Raw genomic sequence first — 19,213 nt, 5'->3', positions numbered from 1 at the left:
TTTAGCAGGAAGAAAAGTAATGTATTGGTAGAGTTTTTAAACATACAATCAATAGAAATAATAGGGAATAAATCAATAATTAATTGGGGGGGGATCAAATAATGCAGAGTACTTATCACTCATTCACATTCACTTTTCACTTTTCACTTTTATAAATTTTCGCTATTGATTCGTGCTACCTATCTGTTATAATAGGAGGAAGCACAATCTGAACGAGTAGAACAAATTGGCAGAACACCGGCTGGGCCGGATCGGCATGGATTGAAACGGTTAAGCAATGAGAACGGTTTGGCCCGGCTGTGGAAAAGACACTAAAGTTTTTGAAGTTTGTAATTCCAGTTTAAATACAGGTGAATAAATGTATCTATGATGCTTTAATAAGTGTGCGAATGTACAAAAATTCTGTACAAAAATGCATTGTCTCAGACAACTAATGGTGAGACCAGATGTCTTGTTAGACTGCCGCATTGTCCGTCATTTTGATGGACAGCATTTTCATTTTTTTTCATAAACTTACGCATATAGGCTAGATTATAAATTTATTCATTTATGAAGAGGAAGTTGAACAGTGCATTACAGTGCAAGTCTGTGCATTACTTTTCAGGTTTCATCATTAATTTTTGTCCAATAAATCACAATGAGCTTTTTGCTTTGTTACATTTGACATGAAACAAAGTCTCAGTTTTCAAATTCGGTCCATTTTATTACAAAATTCTAAAAATAAATACCATCATGGCGCTCTTTAATGTGGCGCGAGAGATCACTGTAGCGGCTCAGTTCAAGCAAAGCAAAGTGCGAGTGAATGCATTCATCCCTTCCTATTTACTACGTTAGCCTAGAGAACAAAATAAACATGAATGAACATCAGAAGATATGTTGAAAGATACAGTCCAACTTACTGAAATGTGAATCATGTCAAATTTAATCCCTCAATCAGGGTTTCAACTTTCAACCACAGAAAGATGTCAATAAAACAACTTGTAAACAATGTCATATAACTCAGAAAAGCCATTAATTGACCATTAACTTGATAGTCAGCATAGCGCACTCGCCAACAAGTGGACAGGGGTGAGAATTACAGTTACTAGTTACAATAGATCACTAAAATAAAACATTTTTGGTTAACGTGAATTCTGGGTGAGACTGACAACGTAAAACAATAGTAGGTAATTTAATTTAAAAGCACATACAGGTACTTATACAGGTACTTTGTGTAAAAAAGTAACAATCTTTTTTTAAAAACACATGCATGCATGCATACATAAAATTCTCCTCCCGCACTTTTAAAATAAAGGCGATATAGACAAATGCAGAGAGATTTTCTTCATCTGTTCAGGAGCTGCTTTAGATGATTAATCATGAGCAACAGTAAGAGAGGAATTAGCATTTTCCCTGCTGCAGGAACTGCTCACTTAATTACAGCTTCACTGCCACTTCACTGGCCCCCTCTCTCCTAAACACACAGCTTCTGTCACACTCTCTTTTTTTGTTTCTTTCCATCATTTCATCTGTTTCTCGCTCCCCCTCTCTCTGTCTCAATCAGGATTCTATTGTGTGCTCAGAGTATTTGGTACTCTGAACCAGGCACAGGCTTGTCAGTCTAGATTTGCTTTCATCATCAGCTTCTACTGTGTTTAAGTGGCTCGCAAATTACTCCCTGCCTCTCTTTCTGTCTATTTTCTCTCTTTCTTTCCCTTGCACACCTGTAATCCATTTTATCATACAGAATTTCACCATAAATGCAATGCTTAAAACTTAATTTGAATGATTCTTGTATTGAATATTAAAATCCTAGTCAATTGTTTATGCCTATTATCTATCAGTGGTTGTGGGCTAAACCCCCTGCCCTTTTTAATAAAAAAATGAATCATAAGTGCCCCTCTCAACAATGGTCAACAGTAATATTGTGGTCAATAAAGCAAAATGCATTTGATTTATAATTAAAAAGACGTGTACAAAACAGTGAAATCGCTCAAAAGTCTGAACATTCCTGTATATTTTAATATATCCTGTCAGACAGTCTGAAACATTGTTGCCATAAAGCGTTGTTACAGTTTTGCTGGCATTCTGACACTGCTGCTTGCTGACTACTATTCACTCTTTTTTTTTTCTTTGATTGTATTGTATTTATTCTGCTCACTGTAAAAATAAAATACAAGGAGTTTATGTCAGTAGTTGCATATTCATAACTGTGACCAGACAGTCTATTTACAAAAGCGATCGAGAACCACAAACCATATGGCTCTCTCATATTTATCAATGCCCGTTTGTCATGTACACCAACTAACCATGATGTGGCACAAAATGCCCCCGAATGGTATTGGCCGATAATTACATTTTACAGGCTTCTTTACACAGCTGAGTTAAGGCCTGCTCAAAATTCTGTGTAAAGATATAATGCTGCATAAAAGACAGACCAAATCATGCCTTGTCTGACCCACCTCAGCCTCTAGTATCAAAGTATACAGTTAACATTGCAGTTTAAATGCATTTATGCCACATCTGACCAGCATTAAACAGTATGTGTAAAGACACCTAAATGCCAGCTCAGAAGCGCTTCTGTGCCACCTTTGCAGTCTAAATTTGGCATAAGACTCGATCTGTGTTCTGACTATTTAGTTCTAGTTAATTGGTTAAGATGCATCATGTGACTTACTGTAGGGTAGAGGTCGTGGTGGCCATCTTAGTTTTCACTTCACAACAGCAATGAGGCAGCAGCAGATGTCTCTCTGATAAAATATATATTCTTCTGTTATTTCATGCCAAAGAAGCCATCGTCTGTAAGTTTGTTTATTTAATATCATCTATGTTAAAAAGGAGTATTCATGGGATTTAAGAAAACATTTGCTGTATTTTTTTAAAGGAGATTATTGTTATGTTTCTTTCATATATTAACACTAGATTGTTTTGTTTCTTTAAATGTATTTTTATTCATACTTAATATTTAGTGTACATTTTGTGTTCGTATTGTAGTTTTACAAAACTTATGTTGTGGGATTTGCCGTTAATGTTCAAGAGAAATATCACATGGAGGTACATTGGATTAAAGGATTTAATACAACGAACCTGATTCGCTGCCTCTGTTATCTCTCTCATGTGCTCACGGTGTCTGAGGAGAGAGAGAGAGAGAGAGAGAGAGAGAGAGAGAGGAGAGAGAGGAGAGAGAGAGAGAGAGAGAGCCATCAGTTGTCAGAAGATGAAAGCGATATCTTTGTCATAGTATCCTATCAGCGTTTAAGGGGATTTTCCATGACTGGTATAAGCACTGTACAATGCATTGAATCAATACCATTGATCTCTGAAATGAAACATCATCTTCAGCGTTTCCCAGGTGAAACGTTGCTTGTCGATTGAGCCTTGTGTTGTGGTGCTCAAAGTTAAATTAATTTCAGTACCTTGTTTCATTCTTAATTGAATCAGTGTTTTTAAGCGTATTAGTTGAATGAACAGTTTAATGATGACTCGCTTATAAAGACAGTTCCTCGCTGCACCTGCTGGCCTAACAATGTAACTGGACTGACTGACAGCCTGCAATTATGTTTTGTTTAGTCTTGTAGGCTCTTTAATCAGCCAAAGTATCCAAATATGGAGAGTGTTTTGGATAAGCTCTGTTTTTAAAGGCCCATTCAAATGTTCATTGTAAAATTAACATTTGGTGTGCTTATTTATTTGATCTCAAACAAAACAATAATATACAACAATACTGTAAGTAATATAACCAAGGGGTATTACATCTGGAGTATTACTTTATCTGAAAGAAAAAACGTTTAACAGTGGCAGTCAACAGAGAGCTTACATATCACATACATGAAGTTTGAATAATCGGTATCGGCATATCATGATGACAAGAAATTGGTAGTCGGTATTGGCTGCAAAAATTCTGATTAGAGCATCCCTATCAGTGCCTGAGCACTCGAGAGTGTACTAGTATGAGCCAGTCGTCGAGATAGTTGAGAAAGCGAACGCCCTGTTCTCTCATGGGAACAAGAGCCCCCTCTGTGACTTTCGTGAAGACACGGGGAGAAAGGGACAGCCTGGAGGGCAGGACCTTGTACTGATATGCTTGACCCTCGAACGCAAAGCGCAGAAACGGCCTCTGTCGAGGGAGAATCGGGACATGAAAGTACGCGTCCTTCAGGTCGATCGCTGCAAACCAATCTCGGGGACGGATGCATTCGAAAAAGCATCTCTGCTTGAGCATTTTGAACAGTAGCTTGTGGAGACTCCGATTCAAACTCGCAGGTCCAGGATCCGTCGTAACCCACCACCTTTCTTGGGTACAATGAAGTAGGGACTGTAGTGCCCTGACCTCATGTCGGCTGGAGGGACCAGCTCTATCGCGTCCTTCGCCAGTAGGACTGCGATCTCTGCTTGCAAGATATGGGCATCGGCTGTTCTCACTGTAGTGGAGTGGATGGCCCGAAACTTGGGGGGGCGCCGGGCGAACTGAATCGCATAGCCGAGCCTGATGGTCCAAATGAGTCAGCGAGACAGACTGAGGAGCGCTAACTAGGCTCGCAGAGACCGTACAAGTGGGACCATAGGGACTGTAGACGTATCCACATTGGGGCAGCGAGGTGGAACACAGGGACGCGGCTCGGGAGGCGGCCCGTAGCGGGGTCTGAGTGTGCTGTGCAAGGAGGTGCAGGAGGAGGCTTGGTTGCGTTCTCGAACTGCACGCTGCTGCCCGCTGGCGATAGAAGAGGCGGATTAGAGTGATGATGATTCTCTCCCCCCACTGCTCTCCGGGCCCTCTTCGGACCCAAAGATGGAAGAAACTGCTCTTTTATTGAACATTTTGGTACTGCTGGTTTTGATGACAGCGGCGGAACACAAACAAAAGGAAACACAAGATTTACCACCCGGCCCTCTTCCAGGGGGAGGGAGTGGTGCAGTCACCATCTCCCAAAGAGCAGTCCAATCCATCTGCAGGGGCGGGGTGTCCTGCCTGCGACTGGCTCCTCGGCACAGCTTGGAAGGAGGCTGCTGCTGCTGCACGGGAGCGAGGGTAGACGCAGGAGAACGCCCCCAGCGATGAGCAGACTGAGGGGCCGCAGGCGATGGGGTGGAGGCAGCAGCTGACCGCCGCGACAGGATGTGCTTAATCGCCTCAGTCTGCTTGTTTACAGCCAAGAACTGCTGGGACACAGGGGAGTTAAGGAACCTGACTTTGTCGGTCTCCCTCATGTCAGCCAGACACAGCCAGAGATGTACCACCAAAGAGGACATCGCACGACCCACCGACCGCGCGCTCCCCTTTGTCGCACAAAGCGCGAGGTCCATCGTGGCACAAAGTTCCTGAAGAACTTGGGGATCATGACCATCCTTGTGTAGGTCCTTCAGTGCCTTGGCCTGATGGATCTGCAACAACACCATAGCGTTTATGGCAGAGGCGGCTTCCCCACAAGCACTGTAAGCCTTGCCGGTTAACTCCGATGAGTACTTACAGGCCCGGGATGAGAGACAAGGGGAGTTAGGGCACAGCTGCATTGCAACGGCCCTCATCACTGGAGGGATGCGCGCGCACCCCTTAGCCGCCCCGCCATCAAGGAGGGCTGGATCGCAGCAGAGGCGCAGGGACTCTGCCCCTTTGCAGGAACGAGAGTCTCGACCGTAGCTCCGAGATGGTCATTCTCCCACAATGGGTACATGAACGATGCCTCAGCATGTTCAATGCCCAGACATGCAATGCAGCGCTCGTGACCATCCCACGATCCCAGGTAACGACCGTATCCAGAAACACACAGGTAGAGTGACATCTTTAAAAAGACGCGCTCCACCTGTGTAAGCTCTTTTAGGGGACTGCTCTCTTGGTACTGAAGCACACAGGGGAATGGTTGCAGCGAACATGGACAGAAATGTGCACATGTCAAGCGCTGTCTCTCTCGTTGGTGATCTTACCAGACGTAAGAACGGCCTTTCAGCGCTCTCACGGCGCACCTTACCAGCTGTGAAAACAGCACTTTTGTTTTTGCTCAGTTTAACCCTCTGGGGTCGGCGGTCACGCCGGCGTGACCAGCTCGCTTTTTTTTATCAATGCAAAAGAGACTCAAAATACTCTGTTGATTTGATCTTACATATAAGTGTTATAAATCATTTGATCCTGTTAAGTGTCTATGTTTTGTGTATACTCACAATAAAAACAAAGTGTTGTGCTTTTTGTCAAATAAAGAAAAATAAACGTGATGCGAGTTTTGTGTTCTCTCTGTCAGTGAAGTCCATTCTGAAACGCGTCCGAAAATGAACTGTAACTCAGCGAATACTTGTCACACATGCAAGAGAGATTTGTCTTTATGAAGCTTAAACTCTCTTCTATTAAAAGTAATTTATATAAAAAACTAATGATTTCCATTACACGAGAGTAGATGTTAAAACTTCATGCTGATTTGTACTCGGCTTTCGCCAAGATAAGCACCAACTAAGACGTAGCCTTACAGTAACCTATACTTCTCCATCCATTTAGGCTTCTTTCCAAATAGTGATGTGAATCTCCTTCTGTCTGGTGTTAATATTCAACGGCTGCAACCACAGTGCGGTCCCTTCATGACAACCGTCTGGATTGAACAGAGTAGGGGACATCTCTAGGGTCTTCAAGTGGGCACCTTCCGTCCTCAGTATTTCGTCGACTAGCCCACGACACCTCAAGAAGGCTCGACAGTGACTCTGGCGTCCAAGAGTCACCCCCCTCGGTCCCCCACTCAACTCAGCCCAGCTTACTGACCTTTACCTCCCTCCTGCTGCTGAGGTTTCTCCTTCCTCGTAGTTCACATGTGACCTAACCACAATCTCTCAACCTCTCCAGAACCCAACCATACGCGGCAACTCGTTTGACTAAGGCTGTCGAGCCCCACTGCGGACGTTAAAGCAGTCAGTGGCAACGGTTCCAAATGGCATAATACCGCAAAACACAATAAACACCAATCCTCATTCACACAAAATACACAGGAACGTAATAACTGTAATTACTATGCAAACACACATATAAACAAACAGACTCTTCAAATTTTCAAGAATTTTTCGAAACTGTAGCATGGCGGCCTGTACACAGCCAGCCAGACTCTTTCCGTCTCAACCACAGCCAGTTGCTGCTCCTCTCTGCTGCTTCAGATAAGTTCTTTACTGTGCGACGCAACTCTTGGCCACTAAATCTGACGTCTCTAAGGAACCGGGTTGTGGAGTGTGCCACAAATCCTCGACAACCCACTTCCACTGGATAAACCAACTCTCCATCCTCGCTGTTCTGCTTCAGTGGCCAGCTGAGCATACCGCAGTTTCTTCGTCTCATATGCCTCATCTACAGCATCCTCCCATGGCACTGTTAACTCTATCAGTTGAACAATGCGTGCTGATCCAGACCACAAAACAATATCTGGTCGGAGGTTAGTGGTGGCAATCTCAGGTGGAAAAATAAGCCGTTGATCAAGATCAGCCAGCATTTTCCAGTCCCTAGCAGCTTCCAGTTGTCCTGGGCGAGAATTGGTTTTAACACCTTTTCTTGGTGGTTGCTCGCCTGGGCGGAGGAATATTGTCTTCTGTGTGTAATGTTTTGCCAGAACAATATTCTCAGTTCATGTAATCTGTATGAAAAGAGAGAGATGTCAGTCTTTTTCTTTTCAGCTCATTATAGCTTATTAAGTGTTAATGTGACCACGCCCACGGAGAGCACGCGCTATTCAAACGCAAATGATCTGAGGCAAGCCATGCAAACATGCCAATGCAAACGCCCACATCAGCTGGACAAAACACATCAAGTATAATAAGAATCTTGTACTTTACGTCGTCTTACTACGCTGTGAGGAATAATACTATCGTAATAATCCTGGAAAAGTTACCTCAGAAGTGGTAGTTTCAATTTGAGGAGCAACAGATCCAGCTGATGTTGTAAGTTATTTATTCTTAAGTGCTTTGTTCTAATTGCGATATTGAATAGTATCTGTAAACCGCAAAAAGAATGATTAAATATTAATTGCGTGTCTGTTTGTGAATGAATGAATGAATGAACGAATGAATGAACGGCACAGACGCGTGTGCGCTGTTGTTTACTACAGATGTACAGCGCATCTGTGCCATTCATTCACACTCGCACCTACAAACATGTTATTTTTAGATGAACACATCCAAACTATTTCGCTATAGCCTACTGAGATCAGTAAAAATAGACTGAAATGTGTTGAAATAAAATGTATTTTTAGAAGCAAAAAACTGCAAATTAACATTTATATGCTTATATATCATAAACACGATATGTTACAGACTAAATATTAATGTTTAGACAAGAATTCGTTGATTAGTTTTGGATAGATTATAAAGTTTTTACTGTGAAAAAAAGACTACTGCCACATCAAATAAGCTTTTGTTCGCGAATTTCTGCTCATATGTTAAATATATAGTATGGGATGTTTTGTCAAAAATAAAGTAGGTATATTGAATTATCAACTAAGATGTTATTATAGTGTTTGTTATAGTATTCAAATGAATGAATCCTTACCTTTGAAATACGATGATAAAATGTATACTTTTTACAAAGAAAGATTACACTTGAAATACTGTTAAAATTGTAATTGTTGTTGTAATTGTAACCTACTTGTAATTGGTTACAATTTCTAATTGTAAAATATATATAATTTCTTTTGTCTTAGCATTCTTTGGTACCCAGTGACACACCTGTGTGAAAGGCTCATTATGCAGCTCATTATGCGGCTCATTATGCAGGTCATTGTCTTCTCAGTTGTGAAACACGCCCCCCACGCATATTGCCTTTCCAAACAAAAAGTGTCTTACAAAATTTTTATCAATGTATTGTTTTGTGTAAATGATTAGGCGGGATGATTTTCAGATCATGTTGAAGCAAAAACTCCATTAGTCAAAAGTCTTGTGGACACATATTTAGTATGTGAGAGAGAGAGAGAGAGAGAGAGAGAGAGAGAGAGAGAGAGAGAGAGAGAGAGAGAGAGAGAGAGAGAGAGACAGAGAGACAGAGAGAGAGAGAGAGAGAGAGAGAGAGAGAGACCCCATTACCGCGCTGCATCGACCGCACCAGCCCCGAGAGATCATCCTGTTCACAACTTGTCTGTTTACACTCTTTTTTGTAGATAATATCATCGAAGTGCTCGGCTCCGAAGCAAAAAACTGAAGTGCAACGCACCTTCTGCTCATTATATACCCACGCTGAGTGGCTGAACAGCTGATGTAAATGATTGCATGCCAATGTGCATTGGCTCGTTTAGTTTCACTTGATGTAGATTGGCCTCTCTACCGAGATTTCTATTTGTCGGTCTTGACGTGGCATTCACTGACCGACCGAAGAGGAACTACATAGCCAATGTCTGTTATCATTTCTTTAACAAAGGTGAAACAGCTGAAAGAGAAATAAAGATCATTATTTGTATAAGTGTCATTATTTACAGTCTGAATGGACAGAATAATGTGCATTTGTGGAGTGATCTGGATCTGCGGTTTGTCTCATTTTACAGAAGAATTGGGTCATTTAAAAATTGGATGTGAATTTACTAAAAAGCACTCTGCAAAACTATGCAGCACCAGTCACATTGATGGTAAGTAGTGGTCATTTTATTCTTATGTACTGGATATTGATATCATAGTTGGTTAAAGTCGAAGTGCCATCTACAGGCTTATAATATGATGTAGGCTGTTAGGTCAAGGACATGCAAAATGGAGATGCAAAACAGCCTACTTATTACATACCCTTACTAGCCACTTTGTTCAACTCTTTGTTAACGCAAATACACATCTAATCAGCCAATGCATTTAGGCATGTAGACATGGTCAAGATGATCTGCTGAAGTTCAAACTGAGCATCAGAATGGGGAAGAAAGATGATTTAAGTGACTTTGAATGTGTTATGGTTGTTGGTGCCAGACAGGCTGGTCTGAGTATTTCAGAAACTGCTGATCTACTGGGATTTTCACGCACAGCCATCTCAAGGGTTTACAGAGAATGGTCTGAAAAAGAGAAATATCCAGTGAGCGGCAGTTCTGTTGGCGAAAATGCTGTGTTGATGCCAGAAGTCAGAGGAGAATGGCCAGACTGGTTCAAGCTGATAAAAAGACAACAGTAACTAAAATAACCATTTGTTACAACTGAGGTATGCAAAAGAGCATCTCTGAAAACACAACATGTTCGAACCTTGAAGCAGATGGGATATAGCAACAGAAGACAGCACCGGTGCCACTCCTGTCAGCTAAGAACAGGAAACTGAGGCTACAATTCACGACTCACCAAAATAGGACCAGAGAAGGTTGGAAAAAACTTTGCGTGGTCTGATGAGTCTCGAATACTGCTGTGACATTAAGATGGTATGGTCAGAATTTGGCGTAAACAACATGAAAGCATGGATCCATCCTGCTTTGTAGCCTATCTTTGGTTCAGGCTGGTTGTGTAATGGTGTGGGGAATATTTTCTTGGCACACTTTGGGCTTTAGTATCAATTGAGCATCTTTTAAAGGTCACAGCCTACCTGAGTATTGTTGCTGACCATGTCCATCTCTTTATGCCCATATTTTGAAGGCCACTTCCAGCAGGATAACCAACGCTATCTCACAACCAATTCATACGAATTCGTACATCCTCACTCGTAGGTTTAGGGGTAGGTCATGTTAAGAATTCATACGAATCGGAGAACTTGTAAAATATGTACGATTTAGCAAAAATCTTACGAATTCGTACGAGTGAGGTCGTATGAATTTGTACGAATTAGCCACCTCGTAAAATTTGTACGAATTGCTGTGAGATCGGGTTGGGATAACACATGTAACAGCTCAAATCACCTCAAACTGGTTTCTTGAACATGACAATGTGTACCTTTTGAAAGTGGTGGAAAGGGAGATTCACTGACAAATCTGCAGCAACTGCACAATGCTTTTTTATGTCAATATAGACCAAAATCTCTGAGAAATGTTTTCAGCACCTTGTTGAATCTATGCCATGAAGAATTAATGCAGTTCTGAAGGCAAAAGGGGGTCCAACCCGGTACTATCTAGGTAAAGTGGCTGGTGAGTGACTGGTGAGTGCACATACAGTCAGAATTATAGTGCCCCTTTTTACATTTGAGCCTCTGCCTCTGATGAACTCTCTGCACATTCCTGCCATGCACTTTACAAAAACAACAAAATATCAAGACTAAACTGGCAGACCGAGTCTGACAGAGACAGACAGTCTCAAAGCCAGTCTAAATTACCACCATCTGAAGTTAGTCCTAACATACTTCATCAGTTCATAAACTTAAAAGACCAAATGCAAAGGTCAGTTCACAGGTCTAACGCCCCATCCACACTACTACATTTTAGTTTAGAAACGGAGACCTTTTGCTACGTTTGCACCTCCCATCCAGACTACAACGGCAAAAACGAAGAACTAAAACGGAGAAGTTTAGAAACGCTGCGGACCCCATTTTGCGTTTGGAATCTCCCGAGGGCTTTTTAGTGAAGACGGGTCAAAACGGAGGACTTTAGAAACAATGACGTAGAGGCTCACGCTCGGCTATCTGATTGGGTGTCATACAACGGAGGAAAACATACAACAAAAGCCTGGACTACCAGCAGTGTTGGGGGTAACTTATTACAAGTAACTTGAGTTACGTAATCAGATTACTTTTTCAAGTAACTAGTAAAGTAACGCATTACTTTTTCAATTTACAACAAAATATCTGAGTTACTTTTTCAAATAAGTAACGCTAGTTACTTTTTCACATTTATTGACTGACTGCTCTCCTGTCCCCATGTTGAGAGAAATAAAGTGAGGTGTTGTGTGCATTTCCATTGAACATGCATTTACTCATCTCACTTGCACAAAAACATTCAGTATTCTTCAAAATGAATAAAAACAGTCAAATGCAATCTCAGAATTTTGTGCAAAAGTTTTATAATTAACTATGTTAAATTACACAAATATACTTTATGTATTTAATCTCACTTTATTAACCAATGTCTTTGCTGCTGACCTACAATGATCTAATTCAACCATACTAATAAGCAAAAATTACTTTAGATTAGGTTTAGAAATAAGAGTGTTGAACTTCGTTCTCCTGTATCCTATTGTTATTTAATCAAGAACAGCAGCAGCTGAAAGGTTTGTTTGAGCGGCGCCCTCTACTGTACAGTAGTAAATAAGCATTTCCTTCAGCCTGAGGCTTATTCATTTGACTTTTGATGTGAAAGGGCCTTAACAATTGGCAAAAATAGATTGTTTTAGCTGTTATTAAAAAACAAACAAACAAGCCCATGCAGGTGAGAAAAAGTAACGCAAAAGTAATGTAATGCATTACGTTCCATAAAAGTAACTAAGTAACGTACTTAGTTACTTTTTTGGGGAGTAACACAATATTGTAATGCATTACTTTTAAAAGTAACTTTCCCCAACACTGACTACCAGTTACGTCAGAGCTAATAAATTCTGCATTTTACAATGCTATAACTGCCTACATGTGCCGGAGGTAAGCTATTATTCGACCGATCTGTGACAATTCCCGTGCGCAGCGGCGGTATCGACCATACATGGAGCGTCGGTTTTGGGTTAAGCCGGGAAGGACCAGCGCATGGTGGGATAATTTTATCAATGAAGTTGTGGTTTCTAAGGAATAGTGGGAAAACTTTCGAGTGTCCAGATCGGCAATTATCAACCTCAGTGAAATCTGAGGAATAGTCTATCTGATTCCTGTTTACACCGGCACGTGCATGCCCAGTGTAGGTGAATGGTCACGTGATCCGCGTTTTCAGTCGTTTTAATGTGGATGGAGATCAATTCTAATACACAGCTAAAACGCTGGTGTGGACGGAGATCGTACTCGTTTTAATTCTCCGTTTCTAAACTAAAACGCAGTAGTGTGGATGGGGCCTAAGACACAACACAAAACATGGCACATTCCATCTGTCCCTTCTCTGTAGACCTCCAGTTATTTTCACACCTGTCCACTGCCTTTTCTCAGAGTGATAAGTTCAGAACACCTTGACCTTTTAATAGAGACAAAATACACTGTAGGATCTTTCTATAACTGCACAAATGCTCTATGCTCTCTGTATGGTTTGACATTCATGAGATAGCTCAGAATAACCCTCCAGACAGATAATTGGAATTTTAATTATGCATGATATTAACCTTGAAACAAAAAACAATGCTATTCTATTACCCTGATGTTGTCTGTCTTACAGTGATTCCATGAACCACCATTCAGACTCAGTCTGTTGAAATGGCTTCAGCTGCAGGCAAAGCATGCTGCAGGACACTTTTATGAGACAGTCATTTTGGAGATTAATTCTCTTTATAGCACATATTTTACAGAACAAAGAGAAAAACAAGAAAACAACACATGAAAAGGGTAGGAAAAAACAGAGAATCAAGAACGAGAAATTGCAGATAGGCAGGGAGGTGGTAGCATCCCCCATGCTGAGAAAAAAAAAACTACATTAGGCCTTCATTATTCAACTTAATAATGACTTAAATTGTTCCATTATAATATTACAAAAAAATTCAGTCACAAAATTGACATTTCAGCAAACTGATGGAATAATTTGCTACGTTACCATTTCAAATTTTGAGAGATAAACTAGTTAAATTAAGCACTGTGCCATGAGAGAACTTACCCTCATGAGACTGATAATACCAGCTTGTTATCTTGAACTAGAAAAGTCCGGGGAAAAATGAACAGATTTCCATATCTCAGTTCAATCTTCTGGCTATATTATACGATTTTTTTCAGTGATGTATAATAGCAAGAATAATGATAACTTGGAGTTCAGTGAGTCAGATGTTGATTCATAACAGCTCTGGAGAATACTGTTCAGCGAATCCTTCGTCAGACTGATTTAAACCAGTGACTTGTCCTTTTGTTGCATTGCATGTGTTTCTTTGAACCATCAAAACAAACCTTCTCATAACAGTCATTTGTTCTGGATATTTTGTAAGAGTTTTTTTTTTAAATTGTGAATCGGACTACGGTGGTCGCGCTGTATGTTGTTGATTCATTCAAAAGAATCAGCTCATTAGAATTATTTAGCTCGTAAATCAGTCTACACGGTTGCGTTATAGGTTTGCTGAATAGGCCTATACTATTTACTGAGAAAAAACTCAAAGCAAAGAGATGCTTATTGCAATAATCGTGTGGTCCACAGTCGTTTGATTACATTACATTCAGACTGCACAAACATTGACAACTCAAATAAAAGATTTCTTTTGCCATTGTGCTGATTCAAGTTGCAGCAAAAGCATACATGAAATACACACAACATATTCTTCTAATTTACTTCCTTCACTACTGAGATAACTACTAACGTATCTCTAAACATTATTATATGTGGCTTTATAAATGCCAATATTGCAAAACATTTTGAACATGTTTTCTGCCACACTCTGCTTACACTGGAATTGTGAATGCTGTGTCCTCGTAAAACAAGTGCCGAAATATTACGTTCAGCTTTCTTGTGTGGTGAGAAACAGCCTTACTCAAAATTGACAATCAGAAGGCAAAAAGTGAATAGAAGAATATCGCTCTTTATTTTCCCAGCATGCACTTATGTGCTGACTGAAGGCAATATGTTCCACCCTTTTCTCTTGACCATCATTCTTGTACTTATTTTTTTCCATCCATCTCTTCTTCAAAGGAGGCTGAAGTCAAGTATGCTCTCTTTCTGCATGAATTGCATCAGTTTGATCAAAAGAGACTATCCAGAGAGGAGAGCAGTGATCAACACACATCCTCTCTCACACACTCACTTAAATCACCCCAATTATGCCATATCCGTATTTCATTTCACCGTCTCTATTATGTGTCTCTAGCTTTCAAAACTGTCTTTTCCTAACAGCAGCAGGACAATGCCAGCACAGGACAGTGTCACAAGAAATAGCTGCAGTTGCCTTACGATCACAAAGCCTTGAATCTCGATTTTATTATTTATTTATGTAGGCTAATTTTTATTTATGGGGGGTTTGGGTGTAGGTTTGAATGCACAGAAATATTTCATTTTAATTGAGTATTTAATGTTTTTTAAAGTATATCAGTAAATAAATGCATTTACAAAATCATAGAACAACATGACACAAATGTATATTTTTTTTAAAAGTTTATTAGTTTAAGTGTCCCAGGGGATAGTCCTGTTAGTAAAGTTACATTTGGTGCAGCTTTTGGGAGCATGTAATTATTATATTCATAAGTCATCATAATAACATAAGTGGTGTTTGTTTAAACCGTATAATCTAGCCAATAATGTTTGCAAGTGTTATTTAACTTAAAGGACAATTTCGGCTAAAAATGAACCTAGGGCTAAATAACACGAGTCGACTGTTCTCTTGGATGCGTTTTCATGGTAATCGAATGTACCCAGTACAATTCGCGTATACAAGCAGGAGCCATCTTTGGAAAACAGTCTCGACCAGTCGAACCACGAACGCAGTGTTACGTGAGCTGAACTGTGACTATCGAACAGCACGGCGTTCGTGGTTCGACTGGTCAAGACTGTTTTCCAAAGATGGCTCCTGCTTGTGTACGCAAAGTGTACTTTCTTTATAAAGTATCTTCTTATTAAACGGTCTGTACACTTACAAAGTTCTCAATGCTTCGGTTTGCAGGTAGGGACCCTCATTTATGCTACCGTATTAGTGTGGGGCTATTTTGAGCCTTGTTAGTGGTATTAACTAGCGATTTTTATTTTTACTTATTCTATGCCCCATACACTGCGTTATTAGCTAATCTGTGGTTAAACTAAAACTAGCGTTAAAACTGGATACATTCGATTATCATGAAAACGCATCCCAGAGAACGGTCGACTCGTACCCATGTGTTATTTACTCCTAGGTTCATTTTTAACCGGAATTTTCCTTTAACCCTCTGATGTCTAGGGTGTTTTTGGGGTCCTTGAGATGTTTTGACATGCCCTGAGATTTGTGCTTTTTTCAGTTGCTTATAAACATATTGATTGTAAAGGTATAATTACACTATTTAGCATGAACAGGGCTACCATAATATGAGCCATAATAAGATGTATGTACATGTTTGTATTTTTGAGAGAATATTGTTTATGCATGGTTATTGAAAAAACTAAAACTTAAAGTGTCTGAAATAAGGCCACAAAACACATACTAAATATGTGTCCACAATACTTTTGACTAATGGGTGTTGTTGCCTAGAATTTTTGCTTCAAAATGATCTGAAAATCATCCTGCCTAATCATTTACACAAAACAATACATTGATTTAAATTCTATAAGACACCTTTTGATTGGAAAGGCAATATGCGTGGAGGCGTGTTCACAGCTGAGAAGACAAAGGCCGGATAATGTGCGAGCTGCATATTAATGAGCCTTTCACACAGCTGTGTCACTGGGTACCAAAGAATGCGACCTCGGACAAAAGAAATTATATATATATATATATATATTACAATTAGAAATTGTAACCAATTACAAATAGGTTACAATTACAACAACAATTAAAATTTTAACAATATGTCAAGTGTATTCTTTCTTTGTAAAAAGTATACATTTTATCATACGTATTAAAAAAGGTAAGGATTCATTGGTTTGAATATTGGAACAAACTATAATAACATCTTAGTTGATAATTTTTGACAAAACATCCCATTCTATAGTATATGAGCAGAAATTGGCGAACAAAAGCTTACCTATTTAATGGGACAGTAGTCTTTTTTTACAGTAAAAACTTTATAATCTATCCAAAACCAATCACGAAATCTTGTCTAAACATTCATATTTAGTCTGTAACATATCGTGTTTATGATATTATATTAGCATGTTAATTTGCAGTTTGTTGCTTATACAGACATTTCATTTCAACATATTTCAGTGTATTTTTACTCATCTTAGTAGGATAGCAATATAGTTTGGATGTGTTCATGTACATGTTTACTAATGTAGGTGCGAGAGTGAATGAACGGCACAGACACGCGCTGTATAACTGAAGTAGGCCTAAACAACGTGCGCGCGCCTGTGTCGTTCATTCATCATTTAGCCTACACACAGACACGCAATTCATATCTAAACAGTCCTTTTGCGGTTTACAGAAACTATTCAATATCGCGATTAGAACAAAGCACTTAAGAATAAATTACTTACAACATCAGCTGGATCCGTTGCTCCTCGACATGAAACTGCCAGCACTTCTGGTACATTTTCCAGGGTTATTAGATAGTATTATTCCTCACAGCGTAGGAATAAGAGGGACGTTTGCCATTATATATTTAAAACAGTAATATCTTAGTAAAAACCTAAAGTAATATTGACAAACTAAATATAATTTGAAAGCTTACAAATTATGGCTGTTTGGTGGCTGTTTTCTGAAATAAATTACAGAGGAGCAGTAATTTATCAATTTAGAACAAGAATATTTCATATTCATTAGGAGTGTTTAGGCCTTTATTTTGAAATAGCAATAAACATTAAAAATCATGAAAGATTGGTAGAAACCTCAGTTTGTTTTCATGCCAAGAGTTCAAAAGATAACACCAATTCAATTAAAAAAAAGGTCTGAAAATGTTCTAATTATAAAGAAAAATATTATCGATTCTCTTTTTGCGATGCGGCTCCATTTCCCAGCTATAACGCACATATGTGCTCTTTTTATGCATTTATTAGAGGTTGATTTCAAATCAAATACTGCCAAACCACCCATATTACTTCTGAATAGGATGTCTACTTCATAAATCATATGAAAATTATGGAAATACATGGTTCAGATCACTCGAAACATAATGAAAATGGAGGCGCCCTTATATGGTCAGTAAGGAAGCTTGGCTGTCCATCTAGTGAAAAAGTTTGGTACTGCGCCCAAATAAAATCTTACTGAAAGCTCATTTTTTGAGATATCAATCTAAAATTTGGAACACAACTTGTTCAGATTTTTGGCTTTCATTTTCTTGCAGTTTTTAGAGTAAAATATATGTTGTTATATATATATATATATAATTTTTTTATATAAAATATAAATAATTATATTTTTACATTGCACATGTCCATAAACTCAAACTTATAACTTTTTTTCTGTTTCACTTTCATAATTTCTACACTTCTACAATAATCAGGCAAATGTCTTCTTTAAAACAAGACTAACCATAGGTCTATATTCCAAAGCATTCTTGAATTATAACCATTTAAGTTTGGATAGTGATTTTTATGTCTATGCACAAAAAAAAGAATGTCTTGTCTCTCTTTCTGGCATTTTAGTGCAATCAGACATGTACTGAATACGCTCTTTTGTTTCATAAGTGTGCTGTTAAGATGTGTGGACGCATTCTCCAAGACAGAGAGTGTTCTCCCTTCAAATGTTGCCAGTATGTCAAAGAAAACTATGGCTTTTCCTTCAGGTCACCTGCTTTGAGGAAAGATGTCGCTGACTTGGGATGAAACATTTCATTTAAAGCCAACACCAGTGACCAGGGACACATGACCAAAGCTTTCTCAGGAACAATATCTGACTTTGACCCTCCATCACCAGGGCATGCATCTTGTGGGTCAGAGATTTTGCACAGAAAGGGTCAAATTCGTCTTTTCTTTTAGAGGATGCTTGGGACATTTCGTTCGGGAGTTTCCAGCTGGGAGCTCCAGTTACAGACATGCCTGTCATCACTGCCTGTATGTCAAAATGAAAGATATTTTTCCATTTTTAAACCTGAGTCTCTTTCTCTCTTGATCATTCCCTGACCACCTGATGCTGGACGGCCAGTCAAGTTGCCTCTCTTTCCATCTGCACTAGCAGTCCCTCGCTTTCCAGGCAATGACAGGCGCTGTTGCTGTAGTGATGGATGACTGTGTGTCGAGTGGCAGAGTTGGGAGGTCTTAGGTGATACCACCTGTCTACGAAATAAAGTGAGAACGTAAGAGAGAAAAAGAGAGAGGGCATCTTTCTCTGTTTGACTGACAGTCTGTTTTTGCTCCTCCTTTCTTCCCACCATTGCATTACTCTGTATTTCTTCCATATGAATTTAAACTAAGCATACTATACATAAATACAATCCCCAGCATTTACAGGTGAAACTCAAACAATTATAATATTGTGCAAGTGTTATCATTTTGATGATTATGGCTTACAGCTTATGAAAACCCCAAATTCAAAATTTCAGAAAATTAGAATATTACATGAAATCAATAAAAAAAAAAAGTATTTTAAATACAGAAATGTCGGCCCTCTGAAAAGTATAATCATGCATATGTATATAGTTACATATACTAAATATATTAGTATCACCTTT

General features: G+C 39.4%; 1 long non-coding RNA gene across 1 annotated transcript in view; it reads left to right on the top strand.

The window, feature by feature from the left end:
- The window catches only part of LOC143747209 (uncharacterized), a 480,968-nt gene that overhangs the window by 343,998 nt on the left and 117,757 nt on the right, over window positions 1–19,213 (top strand). The window lies entirely within an intron of this gene.

Source organism: Siphateles boraxobius, unplaced genomic scaffold (assembly GCF_051911475.1).
Source record: "Siphateles boraxobius isolate OS27281-9 unplaced genomic scaffold, OSU_SipBor_1 22, whole genome shotgun sequence".
NCBI classification, from domain to species: domain Eukaryota; kingdom Metazoa; phylum Chordata; class Actinopteri; order Cypriniformes; family Leuciscidae; genus Siphateles; species Siphateles boraxobius.
The sequence above is the reverse complement of the archived record's forward strand: the minus strand, read 5'-3'. Positions and strand labels throughout refer to the sequence as shown.